Below are 19,729 nucleotides of genomic sequence, written 5' to 3'. Positions count from 1 at the left end.
TTTCTTTCAGGTGGATGTGATGTCCAGCTTCAGAAGTCAGGATTCCAGGAGATTCTAGCTTGCTTTTAGATTTAATCACTTCAGGGCAGCGGCGACTAGGACAGGAGCATCAGGAGCAGCCAGGAAGAACTAACTTTCTAAAGAAAGAGCCCCTGCTTTTAAAGTGTCTGAACTGGGCCTTTATCTACCAGGCTATTTTTAGACTCGCGTCAGGTGGTTGCCCTTGGTCCAATTAGAAAGCTCCTGGGTAGCTGAATTCTGGGCATCTAGTTTTGAGATGGAGCATGGTAACAGGTCACATGTTCAATGACATCAAAAGACTTCCTGCCTGGACATCTGCTAGTCCATTGTCTGAGAGTGATTGAGCTTAGATGGGCTTAGTCTTTGTCTGAAAATAGGTGGAGGTGTAGTCTTTTGTTACTGAAGTCTCTGAGATAGCTGTCTTTGGAAAGGAACATCTGCTGGTCCATTGTCTGAGGGTGATTGAGCTTAGATGGGCTTAGTCCTTGTCTGAGAATAGGTGGAGGTATAGTCTTTTGTTAGGTGCTGCTATTTTTGGAGAGATGTTGATGGCCTTAGGTATTCATCCAGCTTCTCAGTAGTTTTCCAGAGGAGAGGAGGGAAGTAAAGTCTTTGCAGCTGTATATTTTATATGATTTGGATCTGATCCAGCAAAACCAATAACTCTGAGAATTAAACTTATATCATGCTACAGTATTCTTTGAAGCATCTTTAGCAGAGCGTGCCTGCCTTAGCACTGCTGGGCTGCCTTCACTTCCTGACCCAGAGAGGGAAAGCCAGGGGAGAGAGGAGAATCACAACTTCGGGTAAAAGATTTTTCAAGTGAGCGGACCTGGGCAGCACCCTCCAGAGGTCAGCGCCCCCCTGTGGCACTTACCCCGCTTACCGTGTTGGCACGGCCCTGATTCTGTAACCTTAAAGTTGAATAAATTAAAAGAAAGGTTGCTCATTCAAAACAGCATTAATGTTGGAGGTATTGATAGAGCGTACCTTGATGAGCTCTCTTCATTGACTGAAGCTGGTACAGGACTGCCTTCATTGCCTTCCTGCATGAAAAATAAGTTTTAATCCAGAAATAAATCTACTACTACTACTACTACTATTTAGCATTTCTATAGCGCTACAAGGCGTACGCAGCGTTGCACAAACATAGAAGAAAGACAGTCCCTGCTCAAAGAGCTTACAATCTAATAGACAAAAAATAAATAAAGTAAGCAAATCAAATCAATTAATGTGAATGGGAAGGAAGAGAGGAGGGTAGGTGGAGGCGGGTGGTTACGAGTTAAAAGCAATGTTAAAGAGGTGGGCTTTCAGTCTAGATTTAAAGGTGGCCAAGGATGGGGCAAGACGTAGGGGCTCAGGAAGTTTATTCCAGGCGTAGGGTGCAGCGAGACAGAAGGCGCGAAGTCTGGAGTTGGCAGTAGTGGAGAAGGGAACAGATAAGAAGGATTTATCCATGGAGCGGAGTGCACGGGAAGGGGTGTAGGGAAGGACGAGTGTGGAGAGATACTGGGGAGCAGCAGAGTGAGTACATTTATAAGTTAGTAGAAGAAGTTTGAACAGGATGTGAAAATGGATAGGGAGCCAGTGAAGGGTCTTGAGGAGAGGGGTAGTATGAGTAAAGCGACCCTGGTGGAAGACGAGACGGGCAGCAGAGTTTTGATCCGACTGGAGAGGGGAGAGGTGACTAAGTGGGAGGCCAGCAAGAAGCAGATTGCAGTAGTCTAAACGAGAGGTGACAAGGGTGTGGATGAAGTTTTGGTAGAGTGCTCAGAAAGAAAGGGGCGGATTTTACGGATGTTGTAAAGAAAGAAACAACAGGTCTTGGCAATCTGCTGGATATGAGCAGAGAAGGAGAGAGAAGAGTCAAAGATGACCCCAAGGTTTCGAGCTGAGGAGACAGGGAGAATGAGAGAGCCATCAACAGAAATAGAAAACGGGGGGAGCGGGGAGGTGGGTTTGGGGGGGTACAATGAGAAGCTCGGTTTTGGTCATATTTAATTTCAGGTGGCGTTGAGACATCCAGATAGCAATGTCAGACAAGCACGCTGAAACTTTGGTTTGGATGCAAGGTGAGATATCAGGGGTAGAAAGGTAGATTTGGGAGTCATCAGCATAGAGATGGTAGGAAAAGCCATGGGATGAGATTAATGAACCAAGGGAAGAGGTGTAGATAGAAAAGAGGAGGGGACCAAGAACAGAACCCTGAGGTACGCCGACAGGCAGAGGAATAGAAGTAGAAGAGGATCCACCAGATTGAACACTAAAGGTGCGGAGGGAGAGGTAGGAAGAGAACCAGGAAAGGACAGAGCCCTGGAATCCAAGTGAGGACAGGGTATCGAGAAGTATGCTGTGATCGACAGTGTCAAAAGCAGTGGAAAGATCAAGAAGAATGAGGATGGAATATTGACCTCTGGATTTAGCCAGTAATAGGTCATTGGAGACTTTAGTAAGCGCAGTTTCGGTTGAGTGGAGAGGGCGAAAACCAGATTGTAGTGGGTCAAGAATAACATGTGAGGAGAGAAAATCAAGGCAGCGGCGGTGAACAGCACGCTCAAGTAATTTGGAGAGTAAAGGAAGGAGGGAGATGGGTCGGTAATTAGAGGGACAAGTAAGGTCGAGTGAAGGCTTCTTAAGGAGAGGTGTGACCACAGCATGTTTAAAGGCAGCAGGGACAGTCGCATCCTGATTTGTCCCAACATGTTGGAACAGTATAGCACTGTTACACAATCCACAGCTTTCTCTGAACCCAACAGCATTGTGTGTTTATAGGTCAGAACTCTATCAGGTGTAGCATGGTAGAAGAGCCTAAATGTAAACCAAGATTAAATTTTTGATGCCTTTTTAAGGCCAAAAATCTGTTTATATTTGAGTATATATATGATATCTGCCACCTAACGGTGGCTTCTTATTCCATTACCTGCTAAATGTGGTAAATTTGAAAAAAAATCATGGAAGTATTATGGTGAATAAGAAAGGTCAGTAGATACATACAGAATGTAGGAAAAATTTGGAAGCTCTCACCCATAAATGCTCAAAGCTTCTAAAATAAAACCCTATTCCTGGAGGCTGTAGTGCAACAGACTGATCTGGTTATTGTCACCATCACAGAGATATGGTGCTGTGAAAACAATTACTTGGGTATAGACACAAGACTACATTCTGTTCAGAATAATAAACAAAGTAGATAAGAACAGGAGAGAATTAGCACTTTTCTTAAAGGATAACATGTGGTTCCTTTCCACGAAAATGTGAGCAGGAAGGTAGCTGGGGCTATAGATTAGCTGGCCTGTTCCCATTGCCAAGAAGAGTTTAAGGAATCACTATGAAAGGGAAGTAGTATAGAATATCAGCAAATCAGTAGCTTATAGTTTCTTAGTGTGACATAGTAGATGACGGCAGAAAAAGACCTGCACGGTCCATCCAGTCTGCCCAAAAAGACAAACATATGTGTAAACCTTACCTTGATTTGTACCTGCCTTATTCAGGGCACAGACCGTACAAGTCTGCGCAGCAGTACTTCCCGCCTCCCAACCACCAGTCCCACCTTCCATCACCGGCTTTGGCACAGACCGTATGTCTGCTCTCCACTATCCTCGCCTCCCAACCACCAACCCCTCTTCCCCCCACCTGCTCCGCCACCCAATTTCGGCTAGAGGATCCATTCCTTCTGCAACTAAATATAACTTTACACCAGAGTGGGAAAGTCAAGCACGTTTGATTGTATTGACCAAATGACCAGAGATCCAGGCTATTGGAGGAGAATTCATGCAATCTACTTACATTTAAGAAAACACTTTGGTTCCATAAGGATGACCAAAAAGTAGCTATGCAGCCTTGAATACAGATCAATAAGTGGAAAGCTAGTTTAAAACTGGTTAAGTGACAGAGGGTGGTGGTAAATTTGTTGCGTAGATTAAACAGTTATAGAAATTCAGTGACGGGATGGAGGTAGAAGGAGCAGCAGCACGTAATTGGTGAAATTCTGATGAACACCAAGCAAGTTGGAGCAGCGGACTGAGAACCGGGGAAGTCCAGCTCAAATTCTACTGTGGCTCCTTGCAATCTTGGGCAAGTCACTTAACCCTCTATTGCCTCGGGTACAAACATAGATTGTGAGTCCTCTGGGTACAGGAAAATACCCCCTGCAACTAAATATAACTTGCCTTAGCTACAGTTGAAAAGGGCATAAACCACTTTTAAAAATCCCTGTATTTCATGGCTTCTAGGTGACAAAGCAAAGTGACATGAGAATAGAGAGTGAAATGCTTGACTAGCTACAGAGAAATAAGAAGCTGGAAAAGAGGATGGTATTTTTGTCATATAATGTACAAGTTAGATGTGATCTGGAGTATTATAGTATGCTTGGTTCTGTATGCCAGTGTTTTCCCAACCATCTCCTGGAGGTACACCTATTCAGTTAGATTTTGAGGACTGCCACAATTAATAAACATGATGTAGATTTGCATGCATGGGATTTCCAATGTATGCAAATCTATTGCATGTACATACACTGTGTGGATATTATTCAAAGCAGTGCAGATAGATGTACCTCCAGGATACGGTTGGGAAACAAGGTTATATGCTTTGTCTGTGGCAGGACATGGACAAAATGCCCAGGGCAGCCCAAACCCTCCCACCCCCACACATGGGTGCTTTATTTCTCTCTGTCCCTCTCCCCATCCCCACAGCCCTGGTAACATGCGACGAGTGTCTGGCAGAGGCAGCAATGTAAACAAGCTACATCTGCCAGCCCTGCCAAGGCCTCTCCTGTGCGTCACCCAGCCCACAGGAAGTTGCATCAGAGAGGTGGGATGTGTATAGGAAAGGCCCTGGTGGGGCTTGTGGACGCAGCTTGTTTGTTTATTTCAGGGGAAAGTTACAACTGTTGCAAAATACAGCTGCAAGATTAATTTTAAAGTTGAGAAAGTTTCATGAAGCTACTTCACTTTTGAACAAACTGCATTGGCTTAAAGTGCAGTCTCGTTTATATATTAACTTAGCTTGTATGGTTTAAGTTTTTTACACTTCCACTTGAAAAATAGCTAGAGATTAACTTTGGATTTTCCATCAATAAAAAATATTAGTCATATATTTAGGAGCAATCAGAATGCAAAAACGTGGAATACCCTACCCATACCCATCTTCAAATCTCTGCTTAAAACTCACCTCTTTAATGCTGCCTTCGGCACCTAACCTTTCGAGAAATTTAGTATGCCCTATCAGATATATAGAACCAAGTTAAAGAGCAGTTTACATACAGTAATAGGGGAAGAAAGAAGGGCAAGGTTAATGAGCCTGGAGGAAGGGTTAGAAAAAAGGTGAGTTTTTAGGGCTTGTTTAAAGACAAAGACAATAGGTACATTTTTGATGTGAAGTGGCAATCATTCCAAAGTTTGGGACCGAGGTTTACATTGCTGTCTCTGCCAGACACCTGTCATGCATTCCGAGGACTAAGGGGAGGAGGGGCACTATAGGATTACCGGACCTGGAAGGGGTGGGATAGAGAGAGAAAGAGAGAACCAAAGGAAACAATGGGGGGGGGGGGGAGAAGAGGAGAGAGATGAAGGACTTGGGGGGGGGGGGAGAGGGCGGAGAGATGCTTGACCTGGGGGGAGAGAGAGAGAGGGATAGATGCTGGACCTGCAGTGGAGAGGAAGAGAGGCAAGGAGATACTGGACCTGAGGATGGGGGGTGAGCAGAAGGGAGGGAGAGCAAAGGGGAGGGAGAAGAGAGGGGAGAGATGCTAGATTTAGGAGGGAGCAAGTAGAGAGAGAGAGAGAGACTCGCCCAGGGGGAGAAAGGGGGAAAGAGGCTGGACCAAGGGAGGGAGGGAAAAAGAGATGCCAGACCATGGGGGGGAGGGGGAGAACAGACAGTGCAGGAGGAAGAGAAGAGAGAGGGGGAACTTGGACATGGGGAGTCACAGGGACACAGAAAAGAGATGCTGGGCATTCAGGGAGCATAGGGACATAGGGGGATCTCGACAGGGTGAGATAGAGCCACAGAGGAGTGATGCTGAATATAGAGGGAAGATCCTGAATATGAGGGGAGGTTAGGGACAGAGACTCAGAGGAAAGACACTGGACAGGACAGATAGGGATGCAGAGAAAAGATGGATGGTTGACAGAGAGAGAGAGAGAGAAGAAATGTCAAAAAGACAAGAGACCCTGGAAAGAGAGTTAAGAGAAAACAGAAAAAAGCAGAAAAGAGATACTGGAACCAAAGCAATGCTCAGACACGAGGTAAGAAAAGTATTTTTTCCTGAATGTATTAATTGTAATAAGTCAGCTTTGGTAAATCTACATCTCTGATATCTTTCATTTCAGGTTCTATTTCTCTTTGACAAGTTTAAAAAAATATATATATAGGTCTGTAATTTGTTTGCTTTTTGCAGGGTTGTTTTACTGGAGCTCTGAAGATGTCCCCCTTCCCCTTTCCTCCCCCCTCCCTGACCCTCACTACCTTGGAAGAGATACTGTTATATGGAGCCTATCTTAATTTTTCTACCTGGGGGACCATTCATTCATAGGTATGCCACTGATGGACAGAGTGGTGGTACTACAGAACAGGAGTACTGAAATGATACAGCTTGTGCCATACGTAAGGTGTAATTTAGGGACCTAAACATTGTACCCTGTAAAAAAGGAAGGGGGCAGGAGAAAGATGGCATATACTTTTTTTTTCTTTCTAAACAAAGAAATATCATATACTATGAAAGTACAAATAAGTCAAAGACTTGGTCAGGGTCCCACAGGATTATACTGGCCTGGACAATTCTTGCATATATTAGCAGTAACTCTATAATATAGGCAGTAATATTTACATACATAAATGTTTAGACTGTTAGCATATACACTTATCTGTGCACATATGCATATTAATGCCAAGAATGCACAGAAGCACTATTCTCTAAATATGCACGTAACTTACATAAGCACGTATTTGACAGGTAGGTGTACACATATCTCCGGCCAGCGTGAGCACTCACGCCAGCTGTATGGCTGACATAGGTGCTCACACCTAAACACATATGTGTGAATATACTTGATTACACTAGTATTCTATAAAGGAACCTAGGCGCTTACTTTCTTTTATACGATTGGTACCCTATGGGCAATGTTAAAATTACCCCCATTGCACAATAATGTGCACTAATGATGACAAGGGGGGAAAACCCTGAAATCTTAGGGTTTTTTTCTTGTTCTTTTGAGTTAAAATCTACGTGAAATGCCATTGACATTCCCTATGTTTCAAATGAAAGCACATTCTAAGTGTTATACCTACTTCTAGTATATCCTTTCTCTATGTATAAATATGTATAAGTCTCTCATGGGAACCGATCCATGTCTTGCAGAGCACTTGAAAAATATGTCAAGGAAGTGTACGAGACATTGTGATTTTGGCCGCCAAACCTGTTTCAATTAAGATAAGCTAGCCTTCGCTATCTGGTTCTATATACACACTGCCTCGCATTATGTGGCACTGAGTAGAAAGTGTTAAAATGAGTTGATATGGCTGATTGATCAGGGGAGAACGTGGCCATTTATGGATACCCGGTCAAAATAACCCCGACAAAAAAGTTCCAAACAAAAAAAGCTCCCAACATAATAGTCCCTGACATAACAACCACTGTCAAACGGTCTGCCCACAATATAACCCTTGACAAGTTAGCCCCCCTGACAAAAGGGCCCAATCAGGCTGCCCAGAATATGGGGCTGCATTTTTCCCTAATAATCTTACCTTGCCAATCAGGGATAAGACTATGAAAATGATGACAATATTGTTTTTTGTTTAATTAGCATGTTGATGGAAGAATGGTTTCTTTAAATAGAACAGATCATGAATACCAGTTTGTAGCTATAGAATTTTATTTATATATGCTTTATGCAATTTAATGCTGGTAGGAGTCTTTCAGGCTTATTTTCGAAAGAGAAGGGTGCCCATCTTTCGACACAAATCGGGAGATGGGCGTCCTCTCAGGGTCGCCCAAATCGGCATAATCGAAAGCCGATTTTGGGCGTCCCCAACTGCTTCCCGTCGCGGGGACGACCAAAGTTCCTGGGGGGGTGTCAGAGGCGTAGCAAAGGCGGGACTGGGACGTGCCTAACAGATGGGCGTCCTTGGCCGATAATGGAAAAAAGAAGGGCGTCCCTGATGAGCACTTGGCCGACTTTACTTGGTCCATTTTTTTCTTACGACCAAGCCTCAAAAAGGTGCCCAAACTGAGCAGATGACAACGGGAATCGGGGATGACCTCCCTTGACTCCCCCAGTGACATCCAGGCATGGACATCCTTCTCACAGAAACATCCATATTTTGGACGTCCTCAACTGCCACAGGGATGGAGGCATAGCAAAGGACGTCCTTCACCCATACTCTTAAAAAAAAAAAAGACTTTCCTGACGAGCACTTGGACATTTTCACCTGGACTTGTATTTTTCTAAGGTTGTAGGCGGCTATTATACATGCAGCTTCTCTGCATGTATGAAGCCGTCTTTGGCATGCGCAGTGAAGCCACGCATAATGCTTGGCTGCTCTGCACTGGCTTCCCCTCCTTAGGAAGGAAATTATGTGCAAATGAGCTAATAGTGAGCAGCTCATTTGCATGCGATTTCCTTCATGCATGCCTGTTCCTTTCCGAATCACTAAGGGATCGGTAAGGGAAGGGCTTTTTCTGTTCAGTTAGTGCATCAGTTAGTCCACTGCAGTGTCCCCTAGGGTGCCCGGTTGGTGTCTTGGCATGTGAGGGGGCCAGTGCACTACGAATGCTGGCTCCTCCCATGACCAAATGAGTTGGATTTGGTCATTTTTGAGATGGGCGTTCTCGGTTTCCATTATCGCTGAAAACGGGGGACGACCATCTCTAAGGTCGACCATCTCAACATTTATGTTGACCATCTCTAAGGTTGACCTAAATGTTGAGATTTGGGCGTCCACGACCGTATTATCAAAATGAAAGATGGCCGCCCATCTTGTTTCCCGCCCCTTCGCGGGGACGTCCTGCGAGGACGCCCTCAGGAAAACCTGGGCGCCCCGTTCGATTATGCCCCTCTTTATCAGTGAAGATTTCAGTTGTAGTGTATTATATTTTTATGTGATGTGTTATTTTTTGTTAAGGGGGCTGTTTTGTGTAGAGGCTATTTTGACAAGGGTTGTTTTGTGGGAGGGACCCTTTTGTCAAGGGTTATTTTGTTACAAGACTGTTTTGTCAGGGCTTTTTTGACGAGGCTGTTTTGTCAGGGCTGTTATGGCTAAATTTCCACATGGTATATAGAATACTGTGAGTGACCATTAACAGTGCCTAACTCTAGGCATGGCCATTTATACCAAGTGAAACGTGGTGTAAATAGCAGCGCCTAAGTTAGGTGCAGAGCAGGTGTATTCTATAACCCTGCGTGTAGTTTTCTGGAATGCCCATAGCTTCGACCCCTTTTCAACAGAGTGCTTTAGAATTTATACGCACCACTTTGCAGAATACGCTTAGCGAGTAGTGTGTGTAAATTCTAAATTAATTCCAATTAGTGCTGATAATTATTTGGTAACATTCAATTATCAGTGATGATTAGCTTGTTAACTAAATAAGGGGCCCTTTTACAAAGGCGTGGTAGGCTCTACGCATGTGCAGCGAACACCAAAATTAGATTACCACCAGGCTAGCGTACCCCCAGGTGGTAATTTCAGATTTGGCACACACACACATACCACCAGGACAAATTATTTTAAAATTTTCTTCCGCACATGGGATTTCCGGCATTAGTCGGCAGTTGGAACACGCCGACTGGTCACTGTGTGTATAATGTGTGAGCCCTTACTGCTAGATCAATGGGTGGCATTAAGGGCTCAGGCCATAAATAGGCACGCATTGGTTTCAGTTTTACTGCAGGCCTTTTTTCTGGCCCATTGAAAAAAAGCCCTTTTCCTCAGACATGGTAAAAACTGGAAAGTTTTTGCTGTGGCTTAGTAAAAGGACCCCTTAGTTACGTTCATTGTTATAGAATATGCTTTGGTTTCCACATGGAAATCTCGGCACGATATATAGAATCCGGGGGTTAAGGGCTGAATATCAGCACTTAAGTGGCTGAGTGCTGACTGTGTCCCCAGAAACTACCCTAAGGGGAGTTAGGTGCTATCTGCGAATTTCAGTGGCACTGTCACGTGGCCCCGACCAAGCAATTTAACAGGTCAGAGGTCGGCTAAATCGCTTTGAATATTGGCCAGAAGATTTATAATTAAACTTTCTAGGTTATTTTGTTATTCTACTGTTGTTTATCCCAGAGATTATCTGGTCTCTTTTTTTGTGTAATCCCCTTTGAACTTTTGAGAAGGCAGACTAGAAAAACAGAGGTAAGATTTATGCCAGCCTAGAAGCTTGGTATTCTTCAGGCAGGAGAAACCAGGAATAACACTTACAGTAATCATTTTCTCTAATACTTTCCATGAGAAAATGTATCAGAATACACACACTTGATGAATACATCTGTGTTCTTGAAGAAAAAAAAAGTTTATGTGCACATACCAAGGTGATTTAAAAAATGACAGTTAGACCGTGGTTTTTGAAATACACCACAAAGTCTAATTCCCTCAAACTTGTTTAGAAAGAAGACCAAGCAAAGAAATCTAAGATGGGCCTCATTTTTATACAATAAATGTGCTGGTTGGGATTCAGTTATTTTAATGAGCACATCAAATCTCAGAGGGCCATGTGGATTATCCAGTATAGCACTGGCCTGAAACCAAATAAGACATTGGTGGTCTAAGTTCCGTTCCATAGTGAGATTTAGACGCAATACAAAACCATCACACAGTTTTGCACCCTCCCTAGAGACCTGCTAACAAGAGGTCCTCTAGTCCAGACTAGAAGAGTGCCTAATTTATTATTCAGACTTGTTCAGGGTAGTGTTACTGGGTTATGGTAAATATTTTGTTATTGCTCTGGAGCCAAAATAAAGTGCTTTTGAAAGGTGTAAATAACCCTAGGGATTATTAAAACAAAGAACTTTCTGAGCTTTAGAATAATTGTGCTAAAGATTTTTGGGGGTTTGCTCACATGCCAGTGTGGGAGAGAGCAGCTTTATAATCACTGCATACCTAAAAACCTTTAGTTACTTAGCTCTGGCTTTGATTTGTTCTCTCCCATCATAAATATATTATTATTATTGACATGTGTCAGCTCATATACATATTTGCCTGGCTTGAAGCTGAACATGGAACACAACTAGAGGTAGTACTAATTATTCAGTTTTCAGCTGTGGTGTTAATCCCAAGCCAAAAAAAAAAAAATTGGCGTTGTTGAAACACCCTTCAATAGTCCATGTGCTGTGTGACAGGTATGTTATCCAAAGATTATTGAGGAATTTGTTTCTTTGGAAATAGGAGAAAGCAAATCTAAAAGAAATATATTAACTCTAGGGAATTAGACTGAGTGAATTAGTTGATAATTTACACATGTTAGACGCATAAATGTTTAGAATAGTGGCATATATGCACGTATTTGGGCACATACCTGTATAAAGGCAAAAATTTGACCTAAGTGGTATTCTACTACTACTACTACTTAACATTTCTAAAGCGCTACTAGGGTTACGCGGGAGCTTAGCCAGACTTCAGCAGGAGGGGAGTCCAGATCCCGAGGTGAGGGGGCACATTTTAGCCCCCCCCCCCCCAGTGCTACCGACCCCCCGACGCTACCGCCACCACCACCAACAACAACTTTGACGACCCCTGCCGCTGACCCTCTCGACCCCCCTCCCACTGCCAACCCTCTTGACACCCCCTCCCGCCGCCGACCCTTCCCCAACACCATCGCCGTGGGCTACCTTTGCTGGCGGGGGACCCCGATCCCCGCCAGCCGAGGTCCTCTTCTTCCCGCGAAGGCTTCGTTCTGTTTCTGACGTCCTGCACGTACAACATGCAGGACGTCAGAAACATAACAAAGCCTTCGCGGGAAGAAGAGGACCTCAGCTGGCGGGGATTGGGGTCCCCTGCCAGCAAAGGTAGCCCACGGCGGCAATGACAACGGCGGCAGGGGAGGGTCGTCAGTGGGAGGGGGGTCGAGAGGGTCATTGGTAGGGGGGTCCAGGGCCAAATCTATGGGGGCCCAGGCCCCCCGTGGCCCCACGTAGCTACGCCACTGGCTTAACATACATCGCATGTATTTCTAAAGGGGTGTATACAGGGGTGGAGGAGCATGGGCAGAACCATAGGGAAGCTCCTATATACACATGTTGCTTGAAGTACATTATGCATGTCCCTACTACATATGGGGGTGAATTCTATATATGGCACCACAAAAGCACTATTCTATAAAGCATGCTTAAATGTGGTACAGATGTATGCACTTAAATAAGGCGCAGGTCCCCCTCATTCTATAGCAACACACGTAAATGTTAGGAATGCCCCTGTTCCACGCATGACCCTCCCATTTCTGCACCTTTCTTTGAACTTGTGTGTAATTTTAGGCACATATATTTCAACTCATTCTAATTTGTGCCAATAATTAGGTGTTAACAAGCCAATTAGTGGTACTAATTAGCTCAATATTCAATTAAATTATGCACGTAATTTGCGTGCATAGTTTTTAAGCAACTTTTATAGAATTTGGGGGTAGGTGCTCACACTTACGCCAGCTCTATGATGTGTTTAAATGCAGCAAATGAATTTGGATACCAGTTATGCTAGTGTTCTATAAACACTATGGCGTTTAGGTTCCTTTATAAAATAGGCTCCTGTGGCACACACTGGACTGCCTAAGGGCCCCTTTTACAATGCGGTGGTAAGCCCAATGTGGGCTTACTGCTCACTAAACAGGAAGTATTGCTGGGCTACCACAGCAGCTCGGTGGTACTTCCCACCCCTAGCATTCCATCATTTCCGATGCTATTGTACCCAGTGGTAATAGGGTGGTACCGCGTGCTGCCTGGTTACCACTGGGTTAGCGTGGGAGCCCTTACTGCCACCTCAATGGGTGGTGGTAAGGACTCCCCCCCCCCAAAAAAAAATGGCCACAAGGCAAGTGCTTTACTTGCCTTACAGCCATTTCTGCCGAAAAGAAAGACCTACCCTTTTACCCGTTGTGTTAAAAGAACCTGCACTTGGTAAAAGGGGCCCTATACAATGGTGCCTAGTTGTAGAATTACCCCTAAAAGTGTGTCCCTCACTTTATTTATTTATTTATTTATTTACAGCATTTCTATCCCACATTTTCCAACTGGCATTGTTTCAGTGTGGCTTACATGGAACTAAAAAATACAAGAAGATGGGGATATGAATTACATAGAATCGAAGTGGCTTGAAGAGAGATAGGAGGAGAAGTGAGGCAGGAGGAAATATGAAGGAGAGGGGGAGGGCAGCAGGTTAGAGAGGTGGATCTGTTAGCAGGAGCTAGGGATGTAGGGGATGTTGCTGAGTAAGAGTGATGACTATTCCTAGCTGATTCACAGTGGAGCTTCGTGAAAGGATTAGTGAGTTTGTTTTGACTGAACAGTGGTGAACTATGCAACTTTAAAAGCAGAGATACTGGCCTGACCTGGAATAACAGCTGCCTGTGGAGAGAACATGTCTACGTGTCACATATCCTAATGAGTGCTCAATTTCATGAGTAATTTTTGGTAGGTATGGATGAGCAGAAAAATGAACCCCACCTGTACCTGAAGCATGCCAAGGTGGAAGGGAAGGACAACAGTACCTGACACTGATGGAGGGGGCTGGGTCACTGAACAATTGGTTAATTATTTGTAGAAATTTCAAGTATTGCACCAGTCACAGTCTGGCTTTCCCTAATCAGCAAAAGGGAAACCGTCCTTATTTCACTACTTACTGTATCTCAGAAGATGTTACGTTTAGGACAGACTTCTCTTATAATGGAGTTTGATTTAAGTCGTCCTTTTGACTTTTTTGATATCTCGGGTCCTGTTTTGTATTGGATCAGAGGTTTTCTAGGTATATTATATATAATGAAAATGCATGGGGAAATGGTGGAGCCCTGTAGAGCTACTTGTGGGGTCCCTCAGGGCTCCCCATTATCTCCTACTCTGTTTAGTATCTTGATGCAACCATTAGCCTAAAATCTAGAGAACTAAAAGATACAATCCTTTATATATGCAGATCACATTACTATGATATTGCCTTTCACTATTGGCAACATAGGAAATTAATCTTCTCTTTGTGGTTGTTTAGATTTAGTCAATTTATGGGTTTTCACATATAAATTGAAGCTTAATAAAGAGAAAACAAAGTTTTTATGGGTAGGTCCACTGTTACCTCTGAGTGATATGATGTTCCAAGTTAATCATTTTCAGATAAAACTGGATGTCTCTTCCAGAATTCTGGGAATTGAGGTGGATAGTCAATTATCTTTAGGAACTCAGGTTCATAAGGTGGCAAGAAATTTTTTTCTGTTATTAAAGAAATTAAGAATTATTCAGAATTTTTTTGATTTGTTTTTAGATTGTTGGTTCAAGTTTTGATACTTTCAAAACTGGACTATTCTAACTCTATTTATATTGGTTGCACAAAGCTGCTGAAGTCCAAATTACGACGATTACAGAATGCAGCAGCAAGAGTTATCTTTGCAGCAGACAAATATGATCATATTACTCCTTTGTTATTCCATTTGCACTGGCTACCATTGGAGGCAAGATTTGAATTTAAGGTATCAGCTATGACCTATCATGCGGTTTAAAATATTGTAATTCCTGATGTTTGTTCAGCTTTTGTCTGTTGTTACCCACAGTGCAATTTTGGTATTTTGCGGGTTATAAGATTGTAGTAATAATAATAATTATAATGACGTCATTTTGTAAAACTTCCCAGTCTAAACCATTGGCACATAAACCAGAATCCCATGGTTAAGGTGTCCATGGCATTCCTGGGATATCAGAGTGGTGCTAGGGCTTCCCTATTCAGTTGTGATAGGCTTGCTTGTTCAATGATACAGGAGGGCCCTCAAGAAAAGAACTTTGAAAGTCGCAAAGATAATTTTCCCTAGGATTTCCCTAGGATTTCTTTGGAGACTTTGACCTGTTTGACAAAGAGGAGAAAAATGGAAGCTCAGGCAAAAAGAAAGAAACTAAGAGGGGCAGAAATACTAAAGCAGTATGGGATGCTTGTGTTTATTGGGAGGCCATCCAAGTCAACTTTATCTGTCTACACAACCCTGCAGAACGAAGTTCAGACATAGAGACAATAGGAGGAGGGGAGGAGCCACAGGTAAAGAATGAGGGACCTACAGAACAATGCTAAAGTTCGATGGACCCTTGGTCTTTTCCCAGTATGGCATTACTTATGTACTTATGTACCCTCATGTAGCAGCATGAGCAACGGTTTGGTGCAGAGTCTTAACAGCCACAGCCACTCAGAAGTTTGAAATTAAAACAAGAATACTTTATTAATATTGAAAAGAAGGTTACAGTGTGTTCTTTTCTCAAGCTTGCTGAAATGAGAAAAAAAAACAGTATTTTGGGTTCAAAGATAATCTCCATGTGGCCTGCTCCTGGCAGGGCCACAGTGTGTACTTGTTTATTTTCAAAATAAATCAAAACCAGGCCTGCCTGCTGCCTGGTCTCCAGGATTAAAGTTTCCGCAAGATTCCAAGATAAAACGTGTTCTTCCTGAATCAAGTTTCTGCTGCTTACACATATGTGGTTGTCACAAACTCAGATGAAGCGAGCCCTTGGGCCAAAGCCAGAGTACGGCTTGCAGCAGGCGAATCACCCATGCTAAGACTGAAGCTTGAAAGCTGAACTGGAGCTTGGGAGCTGGACTGGAGCTGGAAAGCCAAACTAGAGCCTGAAAGCAGGACCTAGCTGGAGCAAGAACCAGGAACAGAGCAGGGCTTGGCTGGAGCAAGAACCAGGAACAGAGCAGGGCTTGGCTGGAGCAGGAACTAGGAATGAAGCAGGACTTTGCTGGAGCAGGAACCAGGAACACAGTGTATTTGGCTGGAACAGGAACCAGGAACAGAGCAGGACTTAGCTGGAGCAGGAATCAGTAACAGAGCAGGACTTGGCTGGAGCAGGAACCAGGAACAGAGCATACTTGGCTGGAGCAGGAATCAGTAACAGAGCAGGACTTGGAAAGAGCAGTAATCAGTAACAGAGCAGGACTTGGCAAGAGCAGGAACCAGGAACAGAGCAGGACTTGACAAGAGCAGGAACCAGGAACAAAGCAGGACTGGAGCTTGAAAGCAGGACTGGGGCTAAAAACAGGGCTGGAGGCAATGGGAACAACAGAGAAAAGACTAAAGACAAGGCAGGAATAGACTGAGACTAGATTAGAGGTACAGCTGGAAGCAAGGCTAGAAACATGGCTGGAAACAAAGCAAGAGCCAAGGCAGGAACAAGCTGAGGAGCAACACACAAACACTAGAACTCACTAGAAGACCTCTGTTGCAAAGGCAAAGTTTGAATGTCCCATTTCTCCTTCTGAGAGCCCTCACTGATTATGTCATAGCATCAGGGATGAGGTTTGAAGCACACTGAAACACCAGAGTGAAGTTTGGATACTGAGATGTCAGACTGAGGCTCGGATGACTCGGTAGTGAGGCTTGGAAGGTGGAAAATTAGAGCAGGGTAGAATAATCTCTAGAGTGCAGCTTCAGAAACAGGGAGAAGGCAGTCCGGAGACGCTGCAGAACCTGAGTACTGGAGGAAGAGGTGAGTCTTGACCCGGGGGCACGGCCACAGCCATGACAGTGGTGAAGGCATATGCTAAAGGGCTGCGCTTGTCTTCCCTGTGCCTCTCTAGCTTAGCAATGCTTGGGAGTTTTATCCTGCCTGGACCACATCCTCCCTGCTGTACCCTCACTGAGCCATGCTTCTGCTCTATATTGCAAGATTTAAGGTGCCTCTGTGAAGGAGTGTTATTAAGGGAGACTAGTCACTTCCTATACACTTCTTCACATACCCTCCATCTCTGGTTAACCATGCCTTGTTAAGTGTCTGCGTTAATGGGGTCCACTTCCCAAGACAGAAAATCAATATTCTGATGCTCCCAACCACCCCAGTGTAGTATATCAAATTGGAAGTTCTGGAGACTCAGGAACTACCGCATGATTTGTGCATTGGTTTTCATATGGCAGGCCAGCCACTTGAGGGGTTCATGGCCTCTAATCAGCATAAAGGGATGCCCCAGCAGATAGTATTGGAATATTTCTAGTGCCCATTTGACAGCTAGGACCCCCTTCTCCATTACAGCATAGTTCTTTTCCTTGGGAAACAATTTATGACTGATGAAAGTCAAGGGGTGTCCTACCCCATCAGTGTCTTAGGTCAGGACTGCACCTAGGCCCACGTCAGAAGCATCAGTTTGCAACATGAATGTTTGATTGAAATTGGGGCTAACCAGAACTGGCTCAAAGCAGAGGGCACTTTTCAAGCCTCAGAAGGCAGCATCCAGCTCAGAGTACCAGTAGATCTTATCTGGGGTTGTCTTTTGCAGAAGATGAGTAAATGGCTCCACCTTCTCAGTGAAACCTGGAATGAACCACTAGTAATAACTGACTGTTACCAGAAATACACAAGCATGCTTCTTGGACTTAACTGGTTAATTGCTTTCATTTTTGGATCTGGGTCTCACCTGTCCTTTCCCAATGGAATACCCAAGGTACTGGACTTCCTGTCCACCCAGGAAACATTTCTTCAAGTTTGTAGTTAACTCACTTGCCCTCTGACTGTCCAGAATTGCTTCTATCTTGATCAAATGGTTCCTCCAGTTTTTACTGTAGATTACAAATGTCATCCAGGTATGTGGCACTATATAGTCTCAGCAGGCAGTCAACCAGGCATTGGAGTATAGTGGGAGCCCCACATAGTCTGAAGGGCAGAACTATAAACTGGAACAACCTCTGAAGTGTTGAGAAGGCCAGCTTCTCCTTAACAACTACATTAAGGGGTACTTGCCAATACCCCTTAGTTAGGTGTAACTTTGAAATAAACTGGGCTCCTCCCAGTCTTTCAATTAATTGATCCACTAAGCTGTCATTAGATATGCTTTGAGTTTGGAGACTGCATTCACCTTCTGGAAGTCAGTTCAACAAAGAATACTATCTAGCTTAGGAACCAGTATGATGGTGAATCACCAGTTGCTGGTGGATTCCTTTAGACCCTAAGTTCCAGAATCTTTCACTTATTTAGCCACACCTTTGCGTTAGGCCTCTGGGATCTGATACCAATGTTGTCAGACCACACCTCGAGGATCTGTGATAATGTCATGGGCTGTGATGTGCATCTGGACTGAGATACTGAAAAACACATCGATATTCTGGCAAATCAGTTGCTCCAAACTTGTTTCTGGATGGCTGAGAGCTGATCTCCAAATAGGACTTGAAGGGGCTCAGACTGTAATGGGATTTCAGGTCCAAAGTCATCTTTCTGGGCCAGCACTGCTGTCACAGATGTTCACTTCTTTAGTAAGCTCGTACTCTCCCTGCTCTGCCCTCTCTGAAGCATGCTCTCTGCTCTGTTTTGTGAGATTTAAGTAACTCTGTGAGGGAGTATATAGGAAGTTACCAGTCTCTGTTAATAACACTCCCTCACACTTTGTTTTGACTGCAAGCAAGTAGAAAAGCTTACCCCTCAGCTGACGTAACTAAGCTAATTAAAGTCCCTATGCCTTTGAGAAACTCACACAAGCTTGCTGTACTGAGTAGTTGATGACAGTGGAAGTATGGCTGAAAAATTATTAGTTTCTCATACAGAAGAATATATATAACCAAAATCACTTATTTGGACAGCATCTTGGGCTTGAATAATACAGAGAAAGAATTCTACATTTATTCTTTGGGCCTGTGATCTATGAGGATGAATGGGATGTTGCTTCTTCTGCCCTCACCTAATTGCCTCCTAACACACTTCCAGTGCTTCTGGTGCCCTTTCCAAAGGATTGAGATGGACCTTATTGAATCTTGAAGACATCAGTGCAGAGATATCAATAGATTTTTGACATTCTAGATTACCTATCATTATCCTGAAGCAGTTCTCCTGTGTAACACATACACAAAAACCATAGTCCGAGTACAGGTACAGGTCTTCTGATGGGTAAGAATCATTGAAAGAAATTTTTACCAGTCAGAGAACCCCCTTTATGTCCAGACTAATGTTGGACCTCAGTAAAATATTAAGAGACTAACAAAATCTCAATTTATCAGCATCAGACTAATAGGCTGGTGGAACACTTCATTAGGACCTTAAAAGAACTGCTGAGATTGGTGATTGTACAAGAGAAAAGGACTCAGAGATTTCTCTAACTTTTTTTATTGTTTCTGATTGGAGAAGTCCCCAAATTTCCGTAGAATATTTTCTCTTTGAACTTCTGTATGGTTATCACCAATAATGCCTGTTGGACCATACTAAGGAAGAGTACAAAGAGCAGCCTATGGCCAGAAATAACATCTTGAAACATGTAAAGAATCTGAAGGAATAGATTGAGAATGTCACAGTGGTTCAAAAAAAACCCAATAGATATAAATCCAAGAGAGACAGGCTCACTACTGTAGTCTAGAAATATCAAACTGGAAGTTTCAATTAAGTGATCAGGTTATAGTCCTAATCCCCACAGCTGAAAGTAAACTATTAGTTGCAGGAGCCAGGTAAAGTCACTAAGGTCATAAGAATAGCTGTACTGGGTCACACCAATGGTTCATCTAGCCCAGTATCCTGCTTCCAGCAGTGGCCAATCCAGGTCACAAGTACCTGGCAGAAACCCAAGT

The sequence above is a fragment of the Microcaecilia unicolor genome, chromosome 2 (assembly GCF_901765095.1).
Source record: "Microcaecilia unicolor chromosome 2, aMicUni1.1, whole genome shotgun sequence".
Taxonomy (NCBI): Eukaryota; Metazoa; Chordata; class Amphibia; order Gymnophiona; family Siphonopidae; genus Microcaecilia; species Microcaecilia unicolor.
This window is presented reverse-complemented; position numbering follows the sequence as displayed.